At 41.4% G+C, this 7,555-nt stretch overlaps 1 pseudogene; it reads left to right on the top strand.

The window, feature by feature from the left end:
• Window positions 1-912: 912 nt before the first annotated feature.
• On the top strand, window positions 913-4,223 carry LOC123935272 (annotated as a pseudogene).
• The last annotated feature ends 3,332 nt before the right edge of the window (window positions 4,224-7,555 follow it).

Here is a 7,555-nt window from a genome sequence, read left to right as displayed (position 1 = left end):
AAAAGTGAAAATTCACTGCTTTTATTACTGGTAGTAAAACCTGAACACCTGCAAAAACATAATGGCGACGAGAAATTGTGTCATCACTTACCTAGCTATGTGGAGATGAGATGACCTGTCCTGTGCTTTAGGATCCCAGCCTCTCCTATCTGCGTCCTGCCATAAAGCTCCCCGCTAATGCCCATGGCTGGGTTCATCGTGATGTCTTGACAGGAAGCTGAAAAACACACTGTGGCAAGAAGTTCATTCTGACAGCTGTGAACTCCCCTGGTCCTTTGTGTTATCTCAGGACCCATCAACGAGGCCTGAACATACTGGCGAAACTCCGAGGTCAGCCCCACGTAAGAGCAATCTTCCTCTCCTGAAGGAGTGCCTGCAGAAATCCTGTGGTTGGTAACACAGTGATAGACAATCCGGTAAAGGACTGGGAATGTGAAAGTTCCCTGATCAGTCCGAAACCATCTCTGAAACAGTCATAAATTCTCAGGCATACTAATTGTTAGGGACAACTTAATTGCTTAACTGTATACAGGCCTGTCACCAGGTTACTGTTAGAGCCTGAACAATATCATTCATCACACAGATTTCTGAAAGTAATGTCTCCTGGAGTTAAGGTCACAGCATCTGAGACCTGGTTACTAGGAGAACCTTAATAGTTTATCTGCAGAAAGATGGTAATACAAATGTGAGAGACATCATTCTCACTTGCCTTGATCATCTGAGGATGAGATGCTCTTACCTGTAGGTAAAACTCTCTTTAGCGCTTAACTGGTTCCTGACAAGATTTTGCTAATAACCATTATTCTGTTTGGAGTGACTGCTCGACAGGATCCTAAAAAAGAGGGACAGCGAATAAGGCAACAACTCATCCTGGCAGGGTATCTATAGGTAATTTTGGTCCATTCTCTCACTATGGGATCCATCAACGTCACCTGGATCATGGCAGAACTTCAAGGTCAACATGGATATGGGAGACATCATCACCTCTTGACTGGCCACCTGGAAAAATCTTATGGTAATAACTGTGGTGTGGAACCTAGATGACTAACCTGCACCCGGTCTCAGTCACTACTGATGTTGGACACACATTATGTATATAAACTCAGTGAGGGTGTTAAGTAATCTTTTTTTTAAGGAAGTTCTAAGCCCAGTGCGGGGCTTGAACTCACAACCTGAGACCAAGAGTCATGTGCTCCACTGACTGAACTTTAATCCTGTAAGAGCTAAGGCTTACTAGCATTGTTTGAGATACGATTTTTAAACTGAATACCTACTCAAAAAAACCCAAAACAAAACCACGGGTACACTAATGTTAGTGATGCTATCAAACTTACCTGGAAATCTCCAGATCAGAAGGTCTGTGGGGATGCTTGGGGCATATCATCACTTACCGCAACACGAGCAATGTCGCTGATAAAAATCATGATGAAGGTCATCATGATCTCTTGACAGGAACCTGAAAACCACACTGTGACAAGTGTGCCTACAAACACATATTTCCCACCAGGACACCTGCAAATACCCTCCTCTCTGCCTGGATACCCGCAGTACTCCAAGTTCTGCACCAGTGTTAAAAATACCGTCACCTCCTAACTGCTGTCAAGTAACACACCGTTGCGACCGTGACACGGAAGTCTGTAATCGTTATGTGGATACCCATAAACCACTCAAAACTTCCAGGGTTAAACACATTTTCTCCGAAATAAAGAAAGGTACATGGTTACTGGTATTGACAAGGATACTATCGTCTCTAAACTTAAATACCTAAACAAATGAACGACAAGTGAGAAAAACATGGCAACCAAAAGTTTAGGCAAGTGAATATTACTTACTTCTCTGTAAATGAAAGTCAGATGGCCTGTGCTGTGGTTTAGGCCCACTTCATCACTGACCTTGACACCAGCAATGTCCCATGTTATCTACCATTAATGGGCTTATCATAATGTTCTGACATGAGCCTAAAAACCATATTGTGGAGAATAAATCCTTCTTCCGCTACACCTGCGATTTCTCTTGGTTACTTGTGGAAGGAACTCTCAGGTCAAAGCTGAGGACATACCTTTCTCTCTTGATGGATACCGGCAAAAATTCCAGGGTCAATAATGCTATGATAGATTACAGGACAGAATATCCGGATCCCTCTGTCACTCCAACTGTTAAATACATAGTATCTCTAAACAAGTATACAGAAAATCACATTCTTACTAGTGTTATTAGGAGCACATTAATTTAACAGAATACATCCCAAAATAACATAAATACAAGAGTCTCAAACATTATTTATATAGATGCCTGGAAATCAGAAAGTCTCTAATAAGATGTCATAGCTCATACCCATATAGTAACAGAGACCGTAACAGGATACCTGCAAACAAACTCGGTAACACCAATGTTAGCGACGCCACTCACCTACTTTCCTATTGGAGAGCAGAGGGTCTGGATAGTGGTAGAACCCACGCCATCACTTACCAGGTTAAGAGCAAGGTTCCATTAATGAATATTGTTAGGTTCACTGGGTTTTCTTGACAAGAGCCTGAAGAAACACACAGGAAAATGTGTTTACACAACTTGTTCTACCAGAACTCCTGCTAATAATCCTTTTCATTTCCATTATCATGGAGCACATCAACTCTACTTTGATACTTGCATTAATTCAGGTCAACACCTTTGTCAGAAGAGACTACCATGTTTTAACTGGACTCCTGCAAAAATCCTGTGGTTACTGCTGGCGCAGGAACTCCTTGACAATCACAGATACAATCGAATGCCAGCACTCACAGAGTTAAACATGTTATCTCTAAAATATAAAAAGTGTAAAGTCATGGCCACTAGAGTTGGTAAGGACTCTACCATTTCTTACCCGAATACCAGCAACAAAATCATAGTAACAAGAAGTGTCAGGGACACAATCACTTACCTACAGAGTAGGATCAGAAAGAGTGCGCTGTGGTTTAGGCCCACATTATCACTTACCTCAATACCTCTATATGCCTCATTAAATATGATAGGGGAGCCTATTAATCATGAGGTCTTCACGTAAACCTGAAAAACACAGTGTGGAAAATGTGTTCAGTACATGCTTTGTTCTACTTGGTCTGGTCTACTGCAGTTTCCATTGGTCAAGAGCATCCCATTGAGACTCATCACCACCATCTGGTTACTTTTAGCAGTCCAAGACTAAACCCTGGTTAAGAGAGACCTTCCCCTCTTAAAGAGATACCTATAAAAATTCCATGTTTAATGTTGTGAAGACAGACAATATGATAGAATATCTGGATACCTGCCTATCCTTTTATCAGTAGGTGTGTACAAAACACAACCCCTGAACAGGAATACAGTAAAATATTGTGCTTACTCATATTGTTAGGGACGAATTAATCTTACTGCATACAAGCCAAAAATATAGGTAATATAAGACTACTTAGTCATCATTAATTACATACGTATCTGAAAATACGAAGGTCTAATGAATTAATGCACTGTTGTCTCATACCTGTACAACAGCAGAAACGTTAGCATGATACCTACAGAAACAACATGCTAACTCTGTGTCCGGGACACCATCCTCACTTACCTAAGACATCTGAAGAACAGGTGATCTCAAGTATGGTGTAACATCCACAATATCACATACCAGGTTACAAGCAGGGTCCCATAACAGGACTAACTACCATAACCTGAAAAAACAAACTTGACAAATATGTTTAAGGCAAAAGTTGTTTTGATCTTCCACAGGAGGCCTACATGCCCACACCGGGGCTGCTGCTACATCTCTAGTGACCCCTGAGAAGTTCTGGCACGTTCTGAGTATTCAACATCGATAGCGATGGGTGACAGAAAAGAGCCTTTGCCATCACTGAAATTAAGGGTGTGGGGTGAAGATATGCTCACATGGTGTTGAGGAAAGCAGACATCAATCTCCCCAAGAGGACAGGAGAGCTCCCTGAGGATGAGGGGGAATGTGCGATCACCATTATGCAGCATCTATGCCAATGTAAGACCCCAGACTGGCTTTAAACAAACAAAAGGACATGAAGGATGGAAAATATAACCAGGTCCTGGCCAATGGTCTGGACAACAAACTTTGTGAAGACCTGGAGTGACTGAAGAAGATTCAGGCCCCCAGAGGACTGTGCCACTTCTGGGGACTTCGCGTCCAAGGCCAATGCACCAAGACCACAGGCCGCCACGGCCACACTGTGGGGGTGTCCAAGAAGAAATAAATCTGTAGGCCTTGTCTGTTAATAGTTTATACACCTAAAAAAAAAGAAAAAGTTTTTTCACCTGTGGGAAAAAAGAATACATATAATTAACACTGGTTATTTCCATCATTAGAAAACCTATCAACACTACTTGGTTCTTGGCATAACTAGAACTTCAAGGTCAACTCCATTGTTAGAGAAGGCATCATCTCCCGAGTACCTGTAAAAAATTTCACTCTCAACACTGTGGTGTGGAACAGGAGGATAACTTACCTGGACACCTGCATATCCCTCAGTCACCACTAGGGTTAAATACACATTATATCTAAACTTCAAATAATTACTTGCCTACTGTATCATTTCTTACCTGAATACCTGTAAAAACAAAAACAAAAACATAGTCACAAAGAAGTTGGGAAATCCATCCACACTCACCCACCTATCAGATGGTTAGATTGTTTCTAGGGGGCTTGAGGCCCACATCATCACTTACCTGGATGAAAGCAAAGTCCTATTATTGATCATTATGGGGTTCACCAGGATTTCTTGACAGGAACTTGAATAACATACAGTGACAAATGGGCCTATAGGGTACCCTCTCTACCAGGTCATGGAAATAACCTTGTGCACTTACATTACAGGATCCATCAACTCTACGTGGGATCTTCCAGTGCGCCATGGTCCATGCCATTGCCGCCATGTTTTGCTTACCTACGAAAACACCACGGTAACTTGTGGGATCCGCAACCGTTTATGCCATGAGTACCCACGGACTGCTGAATACTCACATGGTTTTATGTAAATTTCCTCTAAAACACAAAAAACTTGGAGAATAGGTTTGCTAGAATTGGTAACAACGCTATCATTTCTGCCTGAATGCCTTAAAAAAAAAAAACCCACATGATAAAACAAATTCAAGTAATCAACAAAATTTAATGGAAAAAGACTCATGAAGATCAGAGGGTCTGATGTAGTGAAAGTACACCTCGTCAGATATCTGGATACCAGAAACATCCCCCCTTTACTGATCATCAGCAGATTCACTGAAGTCTTTTGACAGGAACCTGAAAAACACATGATCTACGTGTAAAGTGACACGACTTGTTCTATCAGGACACCTGTAAAGAACCTTGGTCACTTTAGCATTCTGAGACATATCAACTCTACCTAAACACTTGTAGTACTCTCCAAGGCCAAAATCATCACCAGATAAGACAATATTTCTCCATGGGACACCTCCAAAATTGTTGTTTATTGCTGCGGTTGAGGACACAATGTTAATTACCTTGATATGGCAATCCCTCATCACTCACACAGTTAAACAAAAATCTTTCCTAAAATGTAGAAAGTAGAATTCATGGTTTCTATGATTAGCAAGGCCTATCAATTCCTACCTGAACACCTGCAAAGAAATCATGGTAACAACTCTTAAGGACACCATCATCACTTACCTAACTATCTGGAGATCAGATGGCCTGTGCTGTGATTTAGGGCCACAGCCTCACTTAACCGGAAACATACCAGCAATGTCTGCCATTACCATCAATGCTAGGCGCACAGTGATGTCTTTTTCAGGTTGCTGTCCAGACATGATGAGACCTATGTTAAAGGAAACAACTTTTTTTCTAGCAAGGTATCTGCAAATAAGGGGGTCACTCCATCATAATGGGACATACCAGCTCTACCTGGGTATTTTCAGTACTCAAAGATCAACACTGATGTCAGATAAAATCAGCCTTACTTCACTGGACACCAACAGAAAACCCATGGGTAGTACTTTGAGGGAAAACAGCGTGATAAACAGCTGGATATGTGCTATCCTTCGACACTCAGAGGGCCAAACTTTTTCTAAGATGAAAAGTGAATGTACCTAATGAGTTAATGTCACATCATCTTGTATCTGTAAACTAGCGAAGAGCTTAACAGGAAACTTACCAAAAAAGTATGGTACACCGTGTTAGGGACACCATCCTCACCCACCTGGAGAGCTGAAGCTCAGATTTCCATACTGAGATAAGACCCACTTCATCACCTGTCTGGTTACCAGCAAGCTCCCCCTGACAACCACTGTCTGCTTCACTGTGACGTCATGACTGCACAGAACCTTGAGAAACATGCTCGGCAAATGTGTTGTTGCAGGATACAACTTGTCTAGCCACAGAAAGAAACAGTACATTTGCAAGTAATCTTGGTCACTTCCATCATTAGGGGAAGCAGAACAGGACATGGATTCTGGCAGAACTTTAAGGTCAACAGCATTGTCAGACGCACTAACCTGTAGAAATCTCATGGTCCGTGCTTGATGTGGGACAGCGGTACAAGTTACCTAGACCTGCACAGCCCTTTATCACTACTAACATTAAATACACACTGTATCTAAATTTAAAAAAATAAAAAGGGCATATACTTACTAGCATTGGTTGGGACAGTATCATTTCTTAACTGAAACCTGCAATGGAAACATTGTGACAGAACAGTTAGGAACACCACCTACACTTACCTAAATATCTGAAAATCAATTTGTAGGGAGCAGAAGGCCCGTATCATCACTTACCGGAATATAAGCAAAGTCCCAGCAATGATCACTTTAAAATTTACCATGATCTCTCGATCATAATTTAAACAACACTGTGAAAAATGTGTCTAGAGACCCTCCTTTGCGACTAGAAATACTATTTGCAGTGTTCATTGCCATTACTGAAGGACCCATCAGATCTTTCTGGATTGTTGCAGCACTTCAAGGTCCATGCCAAACAGATACGCCATCATCTCTTCCCTGCGCACCTGTGAAAACACCAACATTACGACCGTTTCACTCCACTCCGTGATTATGGGTATTCATGACATAAGTCGCCCAATACTCACATGACTAAACATACATTTTCTCTGAAATAGAAACACAATAGCATGGTTATTACAACTGGTAAAATTGCTATCGTTTCTTACCTGATCATCTGAAAAGCAACATGGCAAACAAGTTTAGTCGATCAATAACACCTACCTAGGTACGTGAAGATCAGATGATTTGAAATGGTGAAGGTGAACATCATCACTTACTTGGGCAACAGAAATGTCCACAGAGAGTGACTAGTGTTAGGTTCATCATCATCTCTTGACAGGAACCTAAAAAACACATTATGATATATATGTAAAAAGGACACAGCTCACTCTAACACAACACTTATGAATAAGCTTGGTCATTTCCATCATTACGAAAGCATCAACCCTGCCTGAATATCTGTAGCTCTCCAAGGTCAAGACCATTGTCAGGTAATACAGTTTTTACAGGACACCTACAAAATTTCCATGATAAGTACTGTGGTTGAGATATAATGACCCAAACCTGATATGTG

Source organism: Meles meles, chromosome X (assembly GCF_922984935.1).
Source record: "Meles meles chromosome X, mMelMel3.1 paternal haplotype, whole genome shotgun sequence".
Taxonomy (NCBI): Eukaryota; Metazoa; Chordata; class Mammalia; order Carnivora; family Mustelidae; genus Meles; species Meles meles.
This window is presented reverse-complemented; position numbering and strand designations above follow the sequence as displayed.